At 41.5% G+C, this 24603-nt stretch overlaps 1 protein-coding gene and 1 long non-coding RNA gene across 11 annotated transcripts in view; one reads left to right on the top strand and one right to left on the bottom strand.

The window, feature by feature from the left end:
* Window positions 1-4805: 4805 nt before the first annotated feature.
* On the bottom strand, window positions 4806-11953 carry LOC125174940 (uncharacterized). The gene is made up of 2 exons (XR_007155610.1): window positions 9520-11953; window positions 4806-4995 (listed from the first exon to the last, which is right to left on the bottom strand). It is a non-coding gene; the product is annotated as an uncharacterized LOC125174940 (long non-coding RNA).
* A 1958-nt stretch (window positions 11954-13911) lies between these two features.
* LRRFIP2 (LRR binding FLII interacting protein 2) overlaps window positions 13912-24603 on the top strand; it is a 105080-nt gene continuing 94388 nt past the window's right edge. For 4 of the 10 annotated variants that reach the window (XM_047875053.1, XM_047875054.1, XM_047875049.1 and 1 more), the window contains exon 1: window positions 13918-14220. The gene's annotated coding sequence lies outside the window, so the exon portion shown is untranslated. Of the gene's footprint in view, window positions 14221-24603 lie in introns of all 10 variants that reach the window. The other 6 variants (XM_047875051.1, XM_047875052.1, XM_047875056.1 and 3 more) reach the window with 4 other exon arrangements.

Below are 24603 nucleotides of genomic sequence, written 5' to 3'. Positions count from 1 at the left end.
AATTTCATATCCTTCTTTTGATTAAAAAAAATTCAAGGGGCTTGGCGCGGAGCCTGTTTGAGACTCTCTCTCTCTCTCACTCTGCCCCTCTCCGCTGCTCATGTGCTCTCTCTCTCAAAGAAAATAGAAAATAAAAATATTCCAAAATGTCAAAACAATTCTTAGTTTGCAGGCCATACAAAATAGTGGTAGCCAGATTTGTTTTACAGGCTACAGTTTGTCAACTTCTGCTCTAGTCCCCCAGTTTTTAAAATATTATTGGACAAAAGAAATATTGACTTATGAAATTGAGATTGTGAAGTAATAAGCATTATTGAGACATAGAGCAATTTGTCTCCTAAATTAATGAGCATGCATTCAAGGATATAATTAGGGAAAAAATGTATATATATAAAGGATATAACTGGATAAGATCTTCCTATTTCTAGGAATTCCTATGTAACATAGAAGAAAGTAGAAAGATCATACTCTATGCTAAACTTCTCTGTAGTTGTTTCTTGACTATCCAATTTTATAATGTACTAATTAAACATTAATTGTTAACACAGAATCAAAGAAAATAAGGGGCTTTAAGATATGGATCACCTAGTCACTTACAGTAGTAATGACGCCCTATATTTGTATAGCATTTGATAGCTTACAAAAACGATAGTTCCACATATTATGTCTTCAGATCCTCAACACAACCCGGGAGGTAGAGAGGCAAGGTATTATTATCCAAATTTCCAGAAGAACGACCTGCCCAAGATTACACAAGGGACAAGGGAGTGGGAGGAATTTTCTAGTCACACCTCTGAGTCATAGTCAGACTTATTGCCATTAAATATAATGATACAATCATGCAATTCAAGAGCAGGGCAATGAATAAATCCTGCCCCACCAGTTGATGAACACTCAGTGATTCAACATAGGGATGCCTCTGGTGTGTCATTGTAGGCCTCACATGTCTAGATCAGTGGGAAATCCAGAACTCTTGTCTTTTTTTAATTTTTTAAATGTTTATTTCTGAGACAGAGAGAGACAGAGCGTGAGGGGGGCGGGGCAGAGAGAGAGGGAGACCCAGAATCTGAAGCAGGCTCCAGGCTCCGAGCTGTCAGCACAGGGCCTAATGCGGGGGCTTGAACTCACAAACCGTGAGATCATGACCTGAGCTGAAGTCGGTCACTCAACCGACTGAGCTACCCAGGCGCTCCAAGAACTCTTGTCTTCTTGTCCCACGCATCGCCCTTTCCCCTGTCCGTCTAGGAATGACAGCAGTCACAAGCATGGCTGATTGCTCTGGAAGGGGTTACCCTAACTGCTGTAGTAGCTGGGAGCCCAGTGTCATCGCTGACTCCAGAGCGTTCCAAGGCTATTACCTTGGAAAGCAATGCCCTTGTCAACCTCTGCAGTTGCCCGCAGTTTTTGAGAGCAGTGTCCTTATACCGAATGAAGCACCGGCCTGAAATAATTACACCCTAACTCAGACCCAAGCTCCAGTGTCACCATGGACTTTAGACGCCACTACGTTGATTGCCTATGGACACAAAAGCCATCGGAAGAAAGGGACTTGGATTGTGCTTCCTGTCCTCATTGTGGCCATCACTGGGACACTTCCCCTCGGTGGTTCCAGAAGAAAGAAAAGGAGATGCTCCTTTCCTCAGGATGACGCATTTAGAGGGTGCACCCACACCAACTGGCTCAGGGATCCTAGTATTACAGTTCTTTGTATTCATTCACTCAGTCACTTCCCCAGGGAATAAGTTGGGTGTAGAAACAAAATGCTCTAAAGCCTTTATGTACATTTGTGTGTTAAGTATGTATGTATTGGCCGATTTAAATCTAACTTCGAGTTACGGAAAATTTAAAACATACACACGAAATAGAGAATGCGGTATTAAACCCCAGTTCTCACCTCACGGACCCATCACTCTGCTTTAACACTTAACAATCCTCACCTAATCTTGTTTTCATTTCTTCTGCCACTTCTTCCCTTCCCCCTGGAGTATTTTGAAGGAAATCCTGGAGATCATCGAAATTTCATCCTTATTCCGTATACGACTCTAGCAGACTGCTTTCGAAAGCATCGTTATGACAAAGACAAAATTATATACTACCACCTAATATCCAGCCTCTAGTCAAGTTTCCCAACTGTTTCAAAAATGTCTGTTTATAACTGGTTTGTCAAATCAGGATCCACATGCTGTACTTGGTTATTAGGTCTCTTAAATCTCTCTCTTTAAAAAAATTTTTTTTCAACGTTTATTTTTGGGACAGAGAGAGACAGAGCATGAACGGGGGAGGGGCAGAGAGAGAGGGAGACACAGAATCAGAAACAGGCTCCAGGCTCTGAGCCATCAGCCCAGAGCCCGACGCGGGGCTCGAACTCACGGACCGCGAGATCGTGACCTGAGCTGAAGTCGGACGCTTAACTGACTGCGCCACCCAGGCGCCCCTCTCTTTTTTAAAAGTTATTTATTTCTGAGAGAGAGGGCGAGAGAGAGCATGAGTGGGGGAGGGGCAGAGAGAAGGAGAGAGAATTCCAAGCAGGCTCCACGCCGTCAGCACAGAGTCCCAAGCAGGGCTCGAACTCACGAACCGTAAGATCATGACCTGAGCTGAAATCAGGAGTCGGATGCTCAACTGACTGAGCCACCAGGCACGCCTTTGATCTCTTTAATTTATTAAGATAACTTACTTGTTGAAGAAATCCTGTCATTTGTGCTGTAGAACTTTCCACACTCTGGGTTTAGTTGATCGCATCTTCTCTGGTGTTGTTTTACACTTTCCTATATTGTTCATTCTCCCTTCTCATAAACTGTTACATTTAGAGGCTTTATTGGATTTAAACTCAAAATATTTGGGAAGTGGCAAAAATACTGCATAGGTGATTCAGCATATTTTGATCACACCACATCAGGAAGCATATGATGTATGGTCATTCGACTCTGAGTGATGTTAAAATTGATCAGTGGGTTCAGGTGTTGTCTATTATTTTATTAGGAGATTGAAAAATGGTCTTTTGTCATTTCTCTTACCTTTATCAGTTGGAAATACTGTATACAAAAGGGCTTGCCCTTTACAACTCTGGTTACCCTAAAATGCAATTTGTATAAGAGAAGCAGAATGCTTGATTCTTTTCTTTTATTTACCAATCGTCGTTACCATATAATGTAGCAACTTACTATCGCAACTTCTAGGTGACTTATATGTATATTTTCTTTTCTCAGTGTCATTATGAACTTGTGGATTTTAACACCACTCATGTGATAGATGACTTAAAATATATTCTGTAGGCAATGGTGAGCCACCACAGGCCATTTCCAACTTTCAAACATAAAGCATAACTGACCACGGATCTAAAAATCAGGGATGCCTGGGTGGCTCAGTCGGTTAAGCTTCCCACTTTGGCTCAGGTCATGATCTCATGGTTCGTGAATTTAAACCCCACGTTGGGCTCTGTTCTGACGCTCAGAGCCTGGAGCCTGCTTCAAATTTAGTGTTTCCCTCTCTCTCTGCCTCTCCCCCACTCGTGCTCTCTCTCTCTCTCAATGATAAATAAACATTAAAAAACTTTAAAAATCAAACAGTAAGCTTATTGTTTTAGGGGGAATCCTTTCTTAACAGAACTAAAAAATTAAGATCAAAATCTCTGAACATACCGAAACTTTAGCCACAAAATTTAACGATGATTATTTCCGGGATCTTATACTTGTTCTCTGAGTTTCTTCTTTAGTTTCACTCAGTTTACTGGACTTCATTTCATGAATGTCTGAGTATCTGACTGAGGCTAGATTCAGTTCCGGGCACACAATGATTTCCGTCTTTATATCATTCAAATTACATTTATAAGACCTACATGCCCTATGACTAGTATTTGCAATTACATTTTTCTAAAATAAGAGCAAATTAATACCCAAATAACTGACTAGTTCTCTAGTAATTGAACATGAGTTTGTGGACAATGGAGACGTGGCTCAAGCTGAAGCAATGGCCGACAGTGAGTGCCAGCGTGCGAGTTCAATGTGTTTGTGAGCTGACATGCCAAAGCCGGAATTTGACGTGTAAAAAGGAGGGTTAGGTGTTTTAATGGAGTAGGCATGAAACTGTGTTTTTGACTGTGACATGCTAGATTGTTTCTGTCGGCTTGTTCTATCTTCCCCAGACAACTAGTTAGTTCCAAGAGGGCAGAAGCCACACCTGTATCGTTCATTTACTCCTAGCATCTAGCACATGAATTTTTAAAGTGAAAGAAAAAAAAAAAACGATGCATGCAAGACAAGAGCAAAATCTACAATGGTTTTTGAGTGGCGAGAATCCTAAGAAGACCTTTTTAGGTAGACCTAATTTACCACTTTTTAGTGGTATCTTTTGCATATTTTGACTCTGGGATACTGGTATGAAAAATAGATTCCTTTAAAAATTATCTGAGTATAGATGTAGTACATTTCATGCAGGAAGATTCTGAACAGTAAACAAGTCAAATGAAATCACTGGTACCTCCATTCCTTAAGGTTAACTTTGAGTGCCTTTTTCCAGTATTTGTCTATGTCTGTATAACATTAAACAATACTGGAATCATCTCGAACATATTGTTTAGTAACATACTCCTACATTTAAATACATGGCTAATTTCTCCTGCAATAGAAATTTTAATGGCTATATTCCATTATCATAATATCTATTTTTACAGTAACCAGACCCAAATCTAATTTCCAAACATGAAATTCTGATGAACAAGACCACAGAGCAGTGATTCTGATCAGCGTTATGCCTGGTAATAACAGCAGGCTATTCCATAGCACACACAGCTCCAGGACGTGAGATTAACTTCAACAACTATTCATTTAGTTTGGTTTGACTTTCTGCCAGTCTTATGACCAACTTGAAGCAGGTCCTAGAACAGGGAATGTTATGTTTGGTGTCCAGGGAAGCAGCAAACTGGAGAAGCCATCCGAAATTCCAGAATAATACAGAGAGCCAACACGTTATCCATTTCCTGCAGCAAAATTTGATCTAAAAGGATAAAAATGCCACATAAGTTAGGTTAAACATCTTGTGGGGAAAGTAACCTATTAGTGTACAAGGGAATGGAAATGGTGAAACCAAAAAGAAGCTGAAAACAAATCTGTACGTACATTTTTCTTTCAAGACTCCACACTATGTAAATGTCCTCCAAGAAGATAAACTTGAGCTGACTCATTGTCACTTGCTTCTGCAATGGTTTCTGAGGCGTCTTAGATAGTAGCCACCCTGCCCCCAGGGTCCTGAGGGCTAATGAATATTTTTCAGGTGGACTGACAACAGGAAAGAATTGTAGGACAAGAAACTACCTGCAATACCTAGGTGGGAGTACCCTGGAAAGTGATGTGCTGAAAAACTGCCCCTTCCAGCTGGTTAACTTTTATGCTCATGCATTTATTTACTTTTTGTGACATTCACTCATCAACGACAAATGAGTATATGACAGCCTAATGATACAAGGGAAATGCAGTATTGTGCATAGAATTGGAAGAGGTGCAAAATACGTGCCATGACATTTCGTCTTTCTTTCTTTCTTTCTTTCTTTCTTTCCTTCCTTCCTTTCTTTCTTTCTTTCTTTTTGTAATCTCTACACGCAAAGCGGAGCTCAGACTCCACTCACGGCGACCCTGAGATCAAGTCGCGTGCTCTTCCGACTAAACCAGCCAGGCACCCCAATGGTATTACTTCTTTTAAAAGCTTTGGGAGAATGCTTTAGGCCTTTGTTAATTTGTAGAGGTCGTATTATTTTCTGGCCATCAGTGTCCATTTCCTTATTTTGTTGACAGCATCCCATTTTTTCTTCTGGGGAACCACTCCTCTCCTACAGTCCATGTTCTTTGGGTGAAACATAAGTGAAGCATGTGACTCATATTTGGCCAATCACAGCATAAAATTTTCCTAGCTGGGGATGGGATCTGTGTTGGTTTAATTAGTGAATCAGGGACTGCTGCTAGGAAGGATCTTTCTCATGCTGGACTTGGATGGGGACGGATGTAGACCTGAAATTGTTGGAAACCATCTTGCGGCCACACGAAGTCTGAGTATAAAGGCAACATGGAGGAGAGCTGAGCCTTTTTTGTTGCTGCTTTTTGTTTCTCAGAAGGCTCTCTTTTGTCTGATTTGAAACGGGCATGAGTGGCAGTAGACTGAAAGTTCTAACTCTACCCTTATTTTCACAGGACAGCTAGAAGTGTCTAAATTGTAAGAAAATTGATGCTTTGTAACAACTAAAGAAATAAAAAACTCCGTATTGGAAGTTTATTATATAAACATTGTAAAATGTCTTCTAGGGGGGGTGCCTGTGTGGCTCAGTCAGTTGAACATCCGAGTCTTGATTTTGACTCAGGTCACGATCCTAAGCTTATGGGATTGAGCCCTCAGCATGGAGCCTACTTAAGATTTTCTCTCTCTCACTCTGACCCTCTCCCCTGCTTGTGCTCTCTCGTTCTAATATTAAAAAAAAAAAAGTTTTCTAGGGATATGGCAGTGTGAAGTGTACAAAAGAAGACATCTTTTTTATTAAGTTTATTTATTTATTTATTTTGAGAGACAGAGATGGCGCAAGTCGGGGAGGAGCAGAGAGAGAGGGAGAGAGAGAATCCCAAGCAGATTCCACACTGCCAGCTCACACCCTGAAGTGTAGCTCGAACTCATGAAACCCTGAGATCACGACCTGAGCTGAAACCCACAGTCACTTAACCGACTGAGTCACCCGGGCGCCCCTAAAATAAATCTTTTTTAAAGAAATGTAAAATCTGCTTGGAAAGACATGAAAACATTAAAAAACAAAACCCTTTAGAACACAAATGAGTTGCAAACAGTATGCATATTAAGTGTTCAGAATGGCAATATAAAGACAACTATCTAGAAACAAAACCAGCCTACAACAAAAGAGGGTTTAGACTAAACTCCCAACTATTTCCATTAAATTCTCAAGGCACTGGTCCTCATATCCCTAGTCTTCAGGTAGATCCACATCTTTGTATTTCCTCTCTGGATGTTTCCTCCGAATTACTGACTTGTGTATCTAATTGCCTATTTGATATCTCCATTTAGATGACCAATAGGCATCTCAAACGTCCGGAAAAAGTCTTTTCCTCCAAACTTGCGTGACCTAGACTGTCTTCCAAATTTCAGTAGATGGCAACTGCATCCTTCCAGTTGCTCAGGTCTAAAACCTTACAGGTGGTCTTTTCTCTTTTTCTTGCATATGAAATCCATTCCATTAGCAAATCTTACTGGCTCTACCTTCGAAACGTATTCAGAAACTAACCACTTCTTCTTAATACCTCCACTGCTGCCTGAATTATTGCAATAGACTAACTGGTCTTCTTGATCTCATCACTGGCCCACTAAAGTCTAGTTACAATAGAGCAGCTAGCTACAACAGTCTCATTTTATGAAGTAAATTTTCAGACATACATAAAAGGTGAAAAGATTTTATAATGTTCCATCTGTATACCCACTATCCGTAGAGTCCACTATTAAAAAGCACGGTCCTGTTAAGATGACAGATTGTGTAGCTCCTTTGCCCAAACCTCTCTAATAGCTTACCTCATTCAAAAAGGAAAGGCCAATTTCTTACCGTGGTCTTCAAGATTCTATGATCTGGTCCCTATTACCATTCTTCCCCGTTGACCGTTACCCTTCAGCCACAATGGTCTCCTTGTTGCTTAGTCAAACACGGCAGGCACATTCTTGCTTTAGGGTCTTTGCACTTGCTGTCCCTTTGCTTGGGATGCTCTTCTCCTTGGTATGTGAATGGCTTGCCTCTTTCTTTGGATCACCTCATTAGAGGTCTTCTCTGACTCTTCCAAGTAAGTATTAGGTTGAACAATTTAATGTCATCCAACCATGTTTAACCCACAGGAACCCAATATTGTTCTGAGTTGAAAACCATGTAAAAAAGATCAGGAGCTTCATATGGTTCAAGCTAATAAAATGCACCACCACCCTACCTTTTTATTCTCACCTGGATTCCAAATTTCTTTATAGAGCTTCTTAGATACTACTATCTTGTATACTACTGTGTATTGTCTATAATATGATCCTCAAAGTTAGGGAATCTGTTTTGTTCACTGCTGTACGCTCAGTGTGCAGACTGTAACCTGGCTTATAGTGGGTACTCAGGACATACTTAAAGAGTGAATTCTTCACATTGAAGCCAGAGTGAGCTTTTGGAAACACCAATCTGATGCCACTCCTACTAAAAACTCTTAAATTGGTTTGTATCACTTCAGAAGCAAAGATAAGAATCCTTACCAAACCTGTAAGACCCTGCATGGTGGGTCTTTGCTTAATTCTCTAGATCCCTCTCACATTATCTCTCTCGTTTTTTTTCGGTCTCTGGGACTCTGTTTTTCCTTGCTCTTCCTGTGCTTCTGCATCAAGTTCACTATGAGGCAGTTTTAAATCTTAGCTCAAAGATTCTCTTGCTAGAAGCCATTTCTGACACCCCAGATTTGGTAGAATTCCACTTTAATGCCCTCAGGCACCACTTCTCTACCCTTAGTAATACCTATTGGGATTATAAAGTTACTTTTGTGTGATAATTTGTCTCCCTCACCAGACAGGAAGTTTCACGAGAAGAAAACACAGCTTTCTTTTTACTTCCCTTTGGATCCCCAGCATCTATGAAGTCTCTGGCACATAGTAAGAGCTTAATACTCCTTAAAAAAATAGATCCTGTTGTGTCTCTGTTACCAGCGTCTAACTGGGCAACTGGTACACAGAAGACGAATACATTTGCTAAACAAGCCATAGAAGGAAGAGCGTTTGACTACTTATTTACAATAAATATATAACGCATAAGGGCTATCACTTGATTATTTGTGATGAGGCATTCATACATAATTGATACCTACCCCAAATCCCAAATTCTCTCTTTCGCCAACTTCTTCTCAACGCTAAGACTGAAGAAAGTAAGTTACACTTCTTTTCTTTCCTTTGTTTACTCTCTGGTGGAGTAAAGGGTGAGCTGGCTAGACTTCATTTAGAGCCAGAATGAGCCAGAAGTGAGATCTGGCTTCTGAACCAACAGACCATGCCTCGTATTCTCACTTGAATAGTTAGATGTTTAGAAACTTTTTTTTTTCCCCAGTCAGGGGCACCTGATTTCAGCTCAGATCATGATCTCGTGGTTCCTGAGATCAAGTCCTACGTCATCAGTGCACAGCCTGCTTGGGATTCTCTCCCCATGTCTCTGCTCCTCCCCTGCTGGCGCGCACACGCTCTCTCTCCCTCTCGAAAGAAAGACAGAAAGACAGAAAGACAGACAGAAAGAAATAAAGAAAAAAAGAAAGAAAGAAGGAAGAAAGCACTAGAAAATTTTCCCCTCAGTCAAATGAAAAAGATTTGCATTATTTTTCTTTTTACTTTAATAGCAACCTCTTTGAAAACATTTCAGTGGTCAAACGATATATTAAAACACCCACATACACAGGTTGTATAAATTTGCAGGTTTATCAGGGCAGAATGACATGGAGCAGTATAAGCAGAAAAAACCAAAAATCTTACAAATGACTTCCTTTTAAGCGTGCTGAAACACAGAATTGTCGTAGTAAGCTTGTAATTCCAGAGGAGCACTGTGGCAAGCTTACGGACTTTGTCATTTGTTAATCTGGGAAAGGGAGAAGAGCCAAATCAAATACAGTACAAATGAATTGTTACAAAGTGGTAATTTTCGACATAATGAAACTTAAAAAGAAGCTAAAAACCTAAAGAAGATAGCAAGATGTGAATTTTCTAGTTTTAATAATGCATTTTACGGACTTTGTCATTTGTTAATCTGGGAAAGGGAGAAGAGCCAAATCAAATACAGTACAAATGAATTGTTACAAAGTGGTAATTTTCGACATAATGAAACTTAAAAAGAAACTAAAAACCTAAAGAAGATAGCAAGATGTGAATTTTCTAGTTTTAATAATGCATTTTACGGACTTTGTCATTTGTTAATCTGGGAAAGGGAGAAGAGCCAAATCAAATACAGTACAAATGAATTGTTACAAAATGGTAATTTTCGACATAATGAAACTTAAAAAGAAGCTAAAAACCTAAAGAAGATAGCAAGATGTGAATTTTCTAGTTTTAATAATGCATTTTACGGACTTTGTCATTTGTTAATCTGGGAAAGGGAGAAGAGCCAAATCAAATACAGTACAAATGAATTGTTACAAAATGGTAATTTTCGACATAATGAAACTTAAAAAGAAGCTAAAAACCTAAAGAAGATAGCAAGATGTGAATTTTCTAGTTTTAATAATGCATTTTACGGACTTTGTCATTTGTTAATCTGGGAAAGGGAGAAGAGCCAAATCAAATACAGTACAAATGAATTGTTACAAAATGGTAATTTTCGACATAATGAAACTTAAAAAGAAACTAAAAACCTAAAGAAGATAGCAAGATGTGAATTTTCTAGTTTTAATAATGTATTATGGGTACGCAAGATGCTGCCAGACGGTGAACCTGGGTGGAGGGTAACCTCGCTGCGTTATTTTTGTACCCTTTTGCGAGTCTATAATTGTTTCAAATAAAAAGTGAAATAAACACATAAATAAAATAAAAAAAGGAGACAGCAGGAAAAACAGTAAATGCAGATAAGAAGGGATTTTTAGAACGAGAACTTAAATATACATAGTCAGAGACTTGCTTTGCCAGATTCCCATAGGTTTATAAGGAGGTAACCAAAATGAGACAGACAGACAGACACATCTCATTAATAAAAACATTAGGCTCTGAAAAGTCGCATCCTATTTTTAACGTCTGAACTAATGATGTTTTCTGGAAATGTGCAGAAAGCAACACGTAGTACTATGTGTGCAAAACACAACTGAATTTTGTGAAAACCACAAAAAACGACTGCTCTTGAGAAAGGAAAAGTTTTATTTCTTGACATCATCAAGGAAAAACGTGAAGGATCTGATAGGAACGAAACAAAAATGTACAAATCCTACTACCTCATTCCTCAAAACCATATAAACACTTGCAAGATTTTCCTTCATCCGTTAAATGTCTCTACAGCAGCCAGCCTACACAGACCTGGGGGCATTCGCATGTCAGAATATTCCATAAAAATCTGGGAACATATTTTTGGCAGAAAGAAGTCACTTTGTGTGCAAGGAAAGGCTGCTTGTGAAAGAATGCAGACTGACACAGTTGGGCAGGAGCCCCTTGCAATGACATGATGTTAGTGTCATCATTTATCACATTATTGGGAGCATTTAAAAGACACAGGGCGAGGGTGCCTGGGTGGCTCAGCAGGTTGAGCGCCTGACTCTTCTCATTTCCGCCAGGTCATGGTCCCAAGGTCTTGAGCTTGGAGCTCAAGCTCCAACACTGAGCTTGGAGCCTGCTTAAGGATTCTCTCCCCCTCTCCCTCTGCCCTTCCCCTGCTGGCGCTCTCTTCCTCTCACATAAAACCACCAACCAACCAGAAGACACACGGCATTCTGAACTCCTAAAACAGGTAGAGTTGGTTTTTGGTGTCAAATAGATGGCAAATATCCTTTAGAGGGAGAAGTAAAAACGCAGAGAAGCTCGCTCCGACATTGCCTCGTATCACTCGACCTTGAAGCTTATTTTTGTAACAAAATTCTAAAAGCAACGTACAAATCTGCTTGGCTGGACACTTCACTTATATTTCCTTCTTAAATATTAGGGGACAGCACATGGTGCAAAAGGGGAATTAGGGCTAGAGTTAGAGTTCATTAGTTAGAGTTTAATTTCTGACCCTTCCAGCGACTATGTCTTCATTACGACAATGGGTATAATAATCCCCGTGTCTCAAGGTTGGTCCCAGTCCTGAAAGGGATAATGTATTTAAATGCCTAGCACAGGGGCGCCTGGGTGGCGCAGTTGGTTAAGCGTCCGACTTCAGCCAGGTCACGATCTCGCGGTCCGGGAGTTCGAGCCCCGCGTCAGGCTCTGGGCTGATGGCTCGGAGCCTGGAGCCTGCTTCCGACTCTGTGTCTCCCTCTCTCTCTGCCCCTCCCCCGTTCACGCTCTGTCTCTCCCTGTCCCCAAAATAAATAAACGTTGAAAAAAAAAATTAAAAATAAATAAATAAATAAATGCCTAGCACAATGCTGTGCAAACAGTAGGCAGCAAGAAGTGTGAGCTCGCTCCCAGTTTTCCCAGAAGACACAACAAAATATTTCCTTCTGTTAGTTTGGTATGAACCAAAACAAATGGCCGAGGAGTAAGCAAAAAGGGCTCGAGATTCTAACCCCACTATTATTATCCAAACAATCGTCCCATTAATTACGCAGTTATATAAACTAATATTGAATAAACATCATTGGGTTTTTTGGTATTATTCAGGTAATGCGTTATAACCTGAAAAGGTCCTCTCTTCGCAAGTCCGCTTTTAATTTTGTCTTTAACTGATTTAGCAAAATAGGTCATTAATTCTCTTATTCAGATCGTAACAGAGCTCCATCTTTTGGGAGGATTAAGCTCCCAGGTAAAAATCATAGTTTTAATGTTTACTCATGGGTTTCAGGAAAAGTGACGTGGGAAAAGAAACGGCAAAAGGTTAAAGAATTTGTCTTTCGGGGCTGTTTGCCTTCCAGCATCTGTTGATGTCTGTCTACACACCAAAGCTCCCTAATTCCTGCCTTGAACCTCCGCTAAGAAGCCACAGTCCCAGACCCCAACAACTCCCAAGGGGGAGCAAGCCCTTCGAAACTGAAGGAGTGGACAGGACAGAGACAGCCCTTAGAAGGCTTTAGAGAGGGCGCCAGTGTGGCTCAATCGGTGGAGCGTCCCACTTTGGCTCAGTTCATGATCCCAGGGTTCGTGGGTTCGAGCCCCGTGTTGGGCTCTGTGCTGGCAGCTCAGAGCCTGGAGCCTGCTTGGAATTCTGGGTCTCCCTCTCTCTCTATGCCCTTCCCCCGCTCGCGCTGTCTCTCTCTCTCTCTCTCTCTCAAAAAATAAACATTAAAAGGAAAATTTAAAAAAAATGTTTTTATGTTTTTAACATAATCCGCGGCCTTACGCAGCAGTTCTGGAACCTACAGTCTCCGGCTGTAAAACTGTGTCTAAGTTGTCATTTCATGCCTTTGTCTCAGGAAGCAGCTCAACTATCACTTCCCTCCAGAGGTTCTCTAGCCATCCTATCCCGAAAAAGGGGGTCTCGCCCACTCAACCCTCGCATCATTCTTCTGTATTTCCTGCATGGCACAGCCTTGCCGCAATCCGTCTTTACCTTGTCTGTCTGCTTAAATCTCTCTACTCCACTAGAAGGTAAGCTTCCTAAAGAGCAAGGCCCTGGGTCTGCCTGCCTCCAGCGCCTTGAACCTGCTGAGTCCCAAGAGTCTCAAGAGACACTTCTGGAATGAACGACAGGTCCGGGTCTGGCAGCTATTTAACTGCCTCCGTATCCCGCCATCTCCGCCCCTCCCCCCCCCGCCCCCCCAAACCACCGCCGCCGCCTTCTCCGGAAATCATTTCAAAATCACGGGTTTTCATTTTGGAAACAGGGCTTTCAGCGTTGCCGCTACACCCGCTCGCTCTCGCACGCTAGTTCCCTGCAGTCGGAGCCGCCGCCCGGCCCACTTACCCAAGCCCACTAGGCCGGACAGTTTAGGGGCGATCAGGGCAGGTGCGGCCTCGAGCGGGCGACCGCCTCAGTTCACCTTCCCGGTCCCCGGTCCTCCGCGGGCCCCGAGAAGCCACCTCTAGGCCGCCCGGGCCTCCGCCCACCGGCGGTCGCACCCTGCCGCCCTCCCTCCGGCGCGGCGCCAGCAGCTCGCAGCGGTCGCGGCGGGGGCTGCTGCTCCCGGCACCCCGCGCAGCCGGCCGCGGGAGAGCCGGCAGTCTTTTCGCCAGGCCGCGAACCCGCCTGTCCCGCAGCGCGCGCCGCCGCCGCCGCCGCAACTGCTTCCGGGTGAGCGGGTCACCGACCCCGTGGCCCCGCCCCTCCTTCGCCTCCTTCGGCTGCCGCTGGGGCTGCGGCTCCTCTCGGGGGCCGGTTCCCGCTGTCTCCGCGTCAGCCACCGCGCCGCGGGGCCGCCGGCGTGACTGAGCGACCCGCTGCGGGCGCCGGGAGCCGCTGCGTCCGGCCGGGCAAGCCTGCGGGAGCCTGGGAGCCAGTCCGCCGTCCGCGCCCCTCGCCCTCCGCTCCTCGCTCTTCGCCCGTCCGGGTGCCGGCGGCCGACCCGCGCGCCCCAGCCCTTCCCGGGCGGCGCCGCAGTCACAGTCCGCGCCCAGGGACAGGTAAGGACCGCTTCTCCCGCCGGCCCCGGAGGCCCCTGTCCGGCCTGCAGCCCGTGCGACCCGCGCCGCCGCTGACCCCTGCTGGGGGCCGGGCTTCCCTGCCGGCTCCGGGTCGGGGTCGCCCCCCGCCTACCGCGTTCGCCGGCAGCACGCCTGATTTCTACCGCGCACCCTCCGTCTGCGCCGGGGGGCAAGGGTCTCTCCCATTGTGGAAGAAATTACATCGGGCCGCTGTCCCTTTTGCCTCCGGTGTTCGGGGCTCCTTCATCTCCTCCCCAGCGCGACACCCCAGCGAACGGTGTCAGGCCGGTGGAGGGCGTAGCATTTTTATGGGATTTTTTTTTTTTTTTCTTCCTCCTTGACCCGAACTGAAGCGCGGGCATAACAGGCGCTTGCTAGGAGTGTCAGGGTTAATGCTTGACTAATATGTGGCGTTATTCACACCCAGATCGTTAAGTTATACAGCTCCAGTCAGGCCTGCCTCTCTTGCCTGTGGATACCCAGCAGGAAGCTGGCGGACCTATGGAAACGCACCTCTTTGCCTCTCTTAGAGGGGAAAAAAGTTCAAGTGTTTGCTCTACTTTTCCGCCGTGGGAGATACAAATACCAGGCTGCCGAGAAACGGCTAGGGAAATACTGTATCCTAAACTTTAACTGTTTGTAGCTCATTTTCTTTGAGTTTCCATTTAATGACTCAGCATTTCTGCCCATAAACAGAAAAACTGCAGAGTAGTTTAATTGGGCGAAAGAGAAGATGTAAGGATAGTAGCCATTACTTTATGTTCTCACAATGGGAAGAGAACGTGGATGCAGTAAATGGAACCAGAGGGACGGTGAACGGGGTACGGGTGGGCGAGTTCATAATGTTTAAAATAACATTTTTTTTTCCCCCAGGATAACATTTTTCTTTTATTTGGGGATGAATCTGTATATAAGGGTGCAATTGCAGATAAAAGTTAGTTGGCAAAGACTTGAGGTTTGCTGTGGTTTGGGCGTCTTGACGAATGAACCCCGCTTAACTTCTGTTTATCCTCTGTTTAACAAACGTAGAGATGATGACCTGGTGTTAGATTCACGTTGGAGTAAGAATTTCGGAAAGTGATTCACTTAGAAAGTTAGCTCACGCTGTGAATCATTGATACGGATCTTAGGGTTGGAATAGGGAGGGAAGCTAGAAGTTTGTTACTGCCTGTTTAATTAGAAGCTTTCAGTCATTGTGTATGAAGTGTTGTATTATGCTTTGTTAGGTTTGTTGGTAGGTATTTATTGTTATGAAGTGCGATAAGGAAATCCTAATTGAACTTTTGCAGAATGTTTGGCTTCAGAATAGTTTGTTAGTTCCTGAGTATATTGTGGTAGTTTTACTCCCACTCCTTTTTTTTTTTTTTTTTTGGCCAGATGAGAGAAGATAATTAAAGATGTCTAGAAACAAAATAAATGTCAGTGAAAAGATATAAAAAAGTTTACTGAAAGAATCCATAGTTCCAAAGTAGTCTTTTGAGTGAAAGGCCTTACCTATTTTGCAAATCCTCAGAAATGTGGAATGAGGCTATACCGAGTTCTTACGTAAGTTCTGTTACAGAAGAAAGTGTATTGAGGTTGTGATTTATTATTGGAATGAATTCATTGTAAACTAGAAATAACTTTGTATTGCTCAAGTGTAATTTGATCATTTTTGGCTTTAAAAATGTTAAGCAAAATAACTTTGAATCACAGAATACTTGATACTCTTAACCTTGTTTTCCTTTTCTTTTTGGAATTCAGCTTCTTTTACCTTGAGTTTCATTTATAGAGAACCTTAGTTATTACTTACAAAGTAATGGTGAGTTGGTCTGGCTTACCAGATTCCTTTAATTGTTTGACTAAATTTTGGCATCTCATTTTCTTACCCATTCTTATATACGGAGTGTTCCCTAATGTTGCTTTTGATTTTTGTCCAGCTAATAGTAACTTAATTAGGAGTTTCAGTTCCCCGTGAACAGATTCCCTTTTGGAAAATCCCTTGTGGAAACCACCGTAACTAACAGTCTTGATAGGTAGATATACAAGAGAAGCCTTCTTTCTCAAAAATAAGATGAAAACAGAGAAGGAGACAAACCATAAGAGACGCTTAAATACAGAGAACAAACTGAGGGGTGCTGGATGGGTTTTGGGTGGGGGTGATGGGCTAAATGGGCAAGGGGCATTAAGGAGGGCACCTGTTGGGATGAGCATTGGGTGTTATACGTAAGTGATGAATCACTAAATTCTATTCCTGAAATCATTATTACACCATATGTTAACTAACTTGGATTTAAATAATAATAAAAATAATAATAATTAAAAAACAGAAGCCTTCTTTTGTTATGATTTAAGCATCTCCATAATGAAGGAAAAAAGTGATATGAGGGTATATTTGGCAAATAGATTCTTTCTCTCTCAAAACAAAACCAAAAACAGATCTTTACTAGAAATGAGAGCTGTTTCTTGCAAAGCTCTTTGTGAATTGTTTATCCTGCTCCTAGTGTGAAAAGGGACAGAATTGATGATGTATAGAAAAAGAAATTCTCCCTGCAGCATGCTGGGAATGTTGATGAGGATCATTTGAGAGAAATGTCTTCACCAGAGGAGCACTATCCATTGCACCTACAAAATAGAGGCCATTTCATAGCCTTTTCCTTGTGGGTAGTTGATTGCTTTCTGGAGACTCTGAATGGAGAGATGGACCTTTAACCAGGAAAACGTACTACCTTATCCAGTTTGCAAACAATAGACTTTATGACCGTCATTCAAAACTTAACTTTTAAAATTTCAGAAGGAAGGTATTGAGCAAAATTTGCCCTTTTTCTCCATTTTTCCTTTTAAGATAGACACCTTTGGAAATGATTTTTTTGTGTTGCACATTGCACTTTGACTTTTAAAACTTTCTGCCCTACAGTAAATTAGGCTAGATTTAAAAGGAATCAAACATTGGCTAAAAACTGGGTTCGGCATAAGTGTTACTTTTTCATTTGTTCTATTTTTTTTATCTGGTGGGGGCTGGAGAGAGGATTCTGTTTCTTGGGGGAACTCTGAGCTTTGCTTTTGTGTGCTTTTGTTTGGGTCAGGAGAGCAGTAGATACAAGTGGTTGAGAAGGGGGAAGACATGGCATGCGTACCCGGAAGGAGAATGCCCACTTCATGGGTGCAGTAGATGTTTGTGGGAGTTTAAAAAATTGATAACGACAGTTTAAATGTTATATGGTGCAAAAGAAGCCTTCTTTCCACAACAGACTTCTAGCCTTTTCCCTTTTCTACTCTCCCACCCCCTAATCCAAGCAACCACTGTGAGTGGTTTCCTGTATGTCCTCCTCCAAATTTTTTATTACATATGCAATTGGCTTTGTTTAGGAGAGTTATCTTCTTTCGTTGTTACCCTTGATATATCTTAGAGACTCTTCTGTATTTGCACATATGTCCACCTGATTATGTATTTATTTATTTTTAATGTTTATTTTTGAGACACACATAGGCACACTCACAGAATGTGAGTGGGGGAGGGGCAGAGAGAGAGAGGGAGACCCAGAATCCTAAGCAGGCTCCAGGCTCTGAGCTGTCAGCACAGAGCTCATCACAAGGCTTGAATTCACAAACCATGAGTTCATAACCTGAGCCAAAGTTGATGCTTAACTGACTGAGCCAACCAGGAGCCCCCACCTGATTTTTAAAAAAGACTGAATGCCCTGGGTAGTGTAGATGAACCATAATTTATTCATTTTCCATGATTTATTTTACCATTCCTTGTTAACAGACATTTAGGTTGTTTTAGCTTTCTACAAATGCTGCTATAGTGAACAACTAGTATTTAAGTCTTTGCACTAGTCCATAAGTATGTATATTGAATATATTTCTGAAAGAGTGATTGCAAAGTTGGGGCTTAAGTTGTGAAAATGTATAAATTTATTTCCATCTTATATTGGACTTTATTTTATAATAGTTAACTTTCTCAACGTTGTGGAAGGAGAAAGGAACTCTTAATTACTTTGGATTCTTTATCTTCTCTATTTTAAAAAATACTAAAATGTATTGTATAAGGCGGTCTTAAACATTTTAGAGTGACAGGTGGTTAATTTTACTTGTAGTGGTAAGGCTAAAAATACTGTAGCTTGAAGACTGATGTTATATTTGGCAAGAGTTAAATGAATACCTTTTGTAGTGGGTTGTTTTAGGATTTTATGACTGGTGTCAATTAAAAATATTGTATATAGTTTAACTTCTTGCTCTAACGAAGTCTGCTACTATATTAGTCATGGGAAATAAATAGCCCACCTTCTGTCTTCCTTCACCGTCCACATCCTAGTCTATTCGTAATAAAATAAACCTTGGTAGAGTTTGAGATTCAAAAATCCTTTTGCAAACCATAGTGCTGTTGATGGATTAATTTCCCAAGGCAGGGGTAGGTACAAATTCAGTTTTTATTCTGCAGAGTGTTTGTGAGCAAATTAAGGGTTTACGATTTTAATTTCTATACTGCACCGTTCACTCATGAACAAGAGGAAGGAGGTTGAGAACCTCTGTCCTTTGAAAATGATAGAGACTGGAGGAAAAAAAAAAGTACAGAGGGGCTGATGTATGATGATCAAGTTGGAACTTGTGAGTGGCAGTTTCTCTGGCTGGTGCCCAGGATCTATTTTGAGGCCTTGTCAAAGCTCATCTGACAGAACCTACCACAGAACTGTAATCTGTCCTGGCCCCTGCTGCAAGTCAGGAAGGCCTGCGGTTTAGGAAAAGTGGCAACCACAGAAGAGTGAGCTTACGAAGGACATTTGCTTTCAGAAGATTAAGTCTAAGTTTTGGGGTGAAAATCTGCCTCGCGTGCATATTCTAGGATCATTTTCTTTTTTCCTTTTTGCCCTCCTCTTTTCAGAGCACGATTAAGGAGAACTAACAAGGGAAGTGTTTTAGAAAAACGTGCACAAGGAGGACAGTATTGTGCCCAGGATTGTACCGGCATTGATAGCATGTTCCGGTTGTAAGAGTGATCAGATGTTTTATGACAGGGGAAAACCATTACTGATACTGGCGTAGGGTGGCCGTGACCCTTGTTGAACTAGTGCAGTTCAGAGACCTGCACACGTGTCTTTGGATCAAAAGGACACTGGGAATGATGAGCTGTTTTATAAGCTTATTTTGAGTTCACACAGAGAAATTAGCTTCTTGCCAAATTCTCGTTGTCTTCTTCCCATAGAACTGCTGCAGTCTCGTGTACATTATTGTGAAGTTATCTCTTCAAAAATAACTTGTGGCTGTTACCAGATGCTGTATCCCAGCACAGCTGCCTCTGGGTATCATGTGCTTTCTCACGAAAACCTTGCTGTTTTCTATACTTAGTGAATGAGGCACTTGAGTTTCAAGTTCTTTGACCGATTTCACTTCTTAGGCTAGAAAGCTGTTTAAAGGGTTAGTGCTCCACCAAGGTTCATTTCACCATATTAAACTGCAGCCTTGTATTACATTACAGTCAAGGTTGTTTGAAGAATTTGGTGTACAATGCACATTTAATTTGCAGACGGAAAGCCTGCAGATGGTTTCCTTTCTTCTGCTTTACATTAGGTCGTAACTCCAAGAAATTTAGTTTTCCCTTGCCCTCAGAAATGTGAATTATGTGCGTTTGATGATGATGGTGTATTTAGTACTGTAGTCAATGTGAGGAAAAAAAATAAACTGGAGTATTTTTCCTTTTTTTCCTATTCCTATTTCTGGTTTATTCCTGTTATCCCTTCCCTGTTTCAGCCTTCCCCTACCAGAAAAAAAGGGCGTGGGGAGGGTGGGGAGGGGAGGGGAGGATAGGGCAGAGCAGAGAGAGTGGAAAAGAGGAGAAGAGGTTGGGAAAAGCGTTTGAGTACAAAGTGTGTAACAGGGTTTTTAAAAATTTTGTATATATATTTTAATTTTTTTATTTTAGAGAGAGAGGGATCTTGAACAGGGGATTGGGGCAGAGGGAGAGAGAGAATCCCAAGCAGGCTCTTTGCTCAGTGTGCAGCCCAACACAGGGCTGGATCCCATGACTTTGGGGTCATGACCTAAGCTGAAAGCTAGAGTCAGACACTCAACCAGCTGAGCAACCCAGGCACCCCAGGGTGTTGGGGTTTTTTTAATAGCAGGAGGAGTGAGATTTTAAAACCCTTCTTAAAGAATTGTAGTTCATCTCTTTCATTGTTTTCACTTTGAACCTTGTATATCTTAGTTTTTGGGTTTTTTTTTTTCATTATGAACACCAAACTCTTAACTAGTGTTTAAAAAATTTTTTTTATAATATTTATTTTTTGAGAGAGAGAGAGAGAGAGAGAGAGAGAGAGAGAGAGAGAGTGGGGGAGGGATAGAGAAAGAGGGAGACACAAAATCTGAAGCAGGCTGTAGGCCCTGAGCTGTTAGCACAGAATCCAACACGGGGCTCAAATCCACGAACCGTGAGATCATGACCTCAGCTGAAGTCTGATGCTTAACCAACTGAGCCACCCTGGTGCCCCTTAACTAATTTTCATATAACAAAGTTTTACTGTTTAGGAAACTAATTTTAAAGTTCCTTGTTCCGATCACTTTGTTTTTCTTCTATAGACCCTACTTTCCTAAGTAGAAACATTTTAACAGCCAGGGGCACTCTTTTGGGTCTCTGTTGTCTAAGTAAAATACAGTATACTGTATGCAGAGGATTAGGATGTTAAAATATTTACTTCTCTGATTTTTCTTTTAAGTTCGTTTATTTTGAGAGAGCACACGAGCATATGCTAACAGGGGAGGAACAGAGAGGGAGAGAGTATCCCAAGAAGGCTCCTTGCTGTCAGCTCAGAGCCCAGCGTGGGGCTCCATCCTATGAACGGTGAGATCATAACCTGGATGGAAATCAAGAGTTAGGCGCAAGACCTACTGAGCCACATGGGCTCCCCTATTTCCCTGTTAAATGGTTTAACTAATTTGTAACAATAAGTAATACAATTAGTAAGTATACATGTTGTTGCTATTAAAAAAAGCTTAAAAAAATGATTTTGTTTAAGTGACCCAAGGATTATAGGACTAAGATAGAAAAACAATTCAGTTTTACATTGGATGTCTTTTCCCCCTCGTGGCTATTGCCACATCTAAGTAGAGAGTCACTGTCCTCCTGTCTTACCCAACTCACCCTTTGCTGTCTATCCGATTTTTTTAAAAAGTACGTTAAAATATACATAATATAGGAGCGCCTGGTTGGCTCAGTTGGTTAAGCATCAGACTTCAGCTCAGGTCATGATCTCATGGCTGGTGAGTTTGAGCCCTGTGTTGGGCTCTGTGCTGACAGCTCAGAACCTGGAGCCTGCTTCGGATTCGGTGTCTCCCTCTTTCTTTGCCCCTCCCCCCGCTCACGCTCTGTCTCTTTCTCAAAAATAAACATTAAGAAAATTTAAAAATGTGTACATAATATAAAATTTACCATTTTAATTACTTTAAGTGTATAATTCAGTGGTGTTAAGTACGTTCACATTGTTGTGCAACCTTCACCACCATCCATCTCCAGAACTTTGTCATCATCCCAAACTAAAACTGTGCCCATTAAAAAAATAACTCCTCCTTCCTCATTGCACCTGACATCCACTGTTCAACTTTCTGTCACTATGAATTTGATACTCTAAGTACTTCATGTAAGCAGAATGATGTATCTCTGTTTTGTGTCTGGCTTATTCCACTTGGTGCAGTGTTCTCAAAGTTCATTAGCATGCATGAGAATTTAACTCCTTTTTAAGGCTGAGTAATATTCCATATCCTGTTTATCCCTTTATCTGTTGATGGGTACTTGATTTGCTTTTACCTTTTGGCTGTGGTGCATCGTGCTGCTGTCTATGAAAACAAGTATGTAAATATCTATTTGAGTTCCTGCTTTCATTTCTTTTGGGTGTATACCCATAAGTGGAATTGCTGGATCGCATAGCAATGCTATGTTTAATTTTTTGAGGAATGGCCAAAAATTTCCATAGCAGACGATCATTTCATAGTCCAAAGAGCAGTGTACAGGGGTTCTGGTTTCCTGCATCTTTGACACACTTGTTATTTTTTTTAAATAATGGCCATTCTAATGGGTGTGAGATGGTATCTCAGTGTGGTTTTGGTTTGCGTTTCCCAAATAACTAGTGATGTGTAGCATCTTTTCTTGTGCTGCTTGGCCGTTTATAGATCTTCTTTGGAGAAATACCTATTCAGGTCCTTTGCCTGGATTTGATTTGGGTTGTTTTTGTTGTTATTTTTGTTGTTGAATTTTAGGAGTTCTGTAGGTATTCTGGATATTAATCCCTTATTAGATGTACGATTTGCAAATATTTTCTCCCATTCTGTGGGTCACTTTTTTCTCTTGATAGTGTCTGTTGATGCACAGAGGTTTTATTTTGATAAAGTCCAGTTTATCTACTTTTTTTTTGTTGTTGTTGCCTGGGCTTTTGGCATCATATCCAAGAAATCATTGCCAAATCCAGTGTCGTTAAGTTTTCACGTATGTTTTTTCCTAAGAGTTTTATAGTTTTAGCTTACCCTTATTTCTTTGATCTACTGTGAGTTATTTTTTGTTTGTGGTATATGCCAGTAACACACCGTTTTGGTTACTGTAGCTTTCTAGTTAAGGTTTGAAATCAGGAAGTGTGATACCTCTACTTTGTTCTTCTTTTTCAAGATTGTTTTGGCTCTTCAGGGTCCCTTAAGATTCCATGTGAATTTTAGTTTTAGGATGGGTTTTTCTATTTCTGCAGAAAATGTCATTGGGATTTGATAGAGAGTACATCGAATCTGTAGATCACTTTGGATAGTGTTAACATTTTAACAGTGGTAAGTCTTCCAGTCTTTGAACACAGGGTGGCTCTCCATTTATTTATGTCTCTTTTTTTCTTTCAGCAACGTTTTGTGATTTTTAGTGTACAGGTCTTTTGCTCCTTGGTTAAGTTTTTTCCTTGAGTATTTTATTCTTTTTGATACTATTGTAAATGTAATTGTTTTCTTAATTTCCTTTTTGGATTGTTCATAGCTAGTGTATAGAAATGCAACTGGCTTTTTTGTGTTGATTTTTTTTTAATCCCTGTACCCTTTGCTGGGTTTATTCATCCAGAGTTTTAAAAGCTGTTGCACTTGTTTTCTGTGTTGTGTAACAAGTGTAACAAATTTAGCAGCTTAAAACAACACACATTTATTATCCTACAGCTTCTATGGGGCAGGAATCTGAGCATGGCTGAGCAGAGTCCTCTGCATAGGGTCTTATGAGATTGCCATTAAAGTGTTGGCTGGGCTGAATTCTCTCCTGGAGACTTACATGATAAAATCCACTTCCAGGCTCACCGAGGAAGGTTTGGCAGAATTAATTTCTTTGTGGTTTTTGGACTGAAGCTTCTTGCTCACTAGCAGTCACTTTAAGGTAACTAAAGGTTATCTGGAGGCTGTCTTCGAGCTCCTGAAGGCTGCTCTCAGCTCTTAGAGGCAACGTGAATTTCTTGGCCCTGTGGTATTTCCTGATAGAACCACGTCGTCAAATCATCAAGGAGAGTCTAGAGCAAGTCTGCTGGCTGGCTAGTCTTATATAAGGTAACATAATCATGGGAGTGACATCTCATAACCTTTGTCCTATTCTGTTGGTTAGAAGCAAGTCACAAGTCCTGGCCACATTCTTTGGGAGGTGTTTACACAAAGATGGGAACAGAAGGAGGGGGGATAATGGTGGGGAGCCACCTTAGAGTCTGTCTGCCATAGCTGATTACAAAATGGCACATACTTTATAAACCATTTTTGTTTAAAAAACATACATATGCAGTTAAAAGAAGCATCTTACAAAGTAACACATACTTTGAAAAACGTGCATGCACTTGAGGTATCACTGGTGGTTTTATTGTTCTTTTGTATTTTATTATTTTCCTCCCACTTCTCCTCTCTGCAACATCCCAGTTTTGCAATTTTAAATCAATAGTTGGTGTTTTCACCATAACCAAATAAATATTGTTTACTGTTCAGCCAGGTTTTCTACCATGATTGTTTTCTTTCTTGTTTAACTTTCAGTTTTTTCCAGGAGGGTTTCCAGGGGTTTCCCTTTTTTTTTTCTTTTTTTTTTTTGGCTTAGTTTTCTGTTCACCTTACTTTTCCCAAGTGCTCCAACAGATTTTTTTTAATGTTTGTTTGTTTGTTTGTTTATTTATTTTGAGACAGAGAGACAGAGAGCACGGGTACTTGCCTGAGCTGGGGAGGGATAGAGAGAGAAAGAAAGAGGGAGAGAGAGAAAGAAAGAAAGACAGAGAGAGGGAGAGAAAATCCCAAGCAGGCTCATTGCTGTCAGCTCAGAGCCCAACGTGGGGCTCAATCTCATGAACTATGAGATTCATGACTGAACCAAAATCCAGAGTGGGGTGCTTAGCTGACTGAGCC

Source organism: Prionailurus viverrinus, chromosome C2 (assembly GCF_022837055.1).
Source record: "Prionailurus viverrinus isolate Anna chromosome C2, UM_Priviv_1.0, whole genome shotgun sequence".
NCBI classification, from domain to species: domain Eukaryota; kingdom Metazoa; phylum Chordata; class Mammalia; order Carnivora; family Felidae; genus Prionailurus; species Prionailurus viverrinus.
This window is presented reverse-complemented; position numbering and strand designations above follow the sequence as displayed.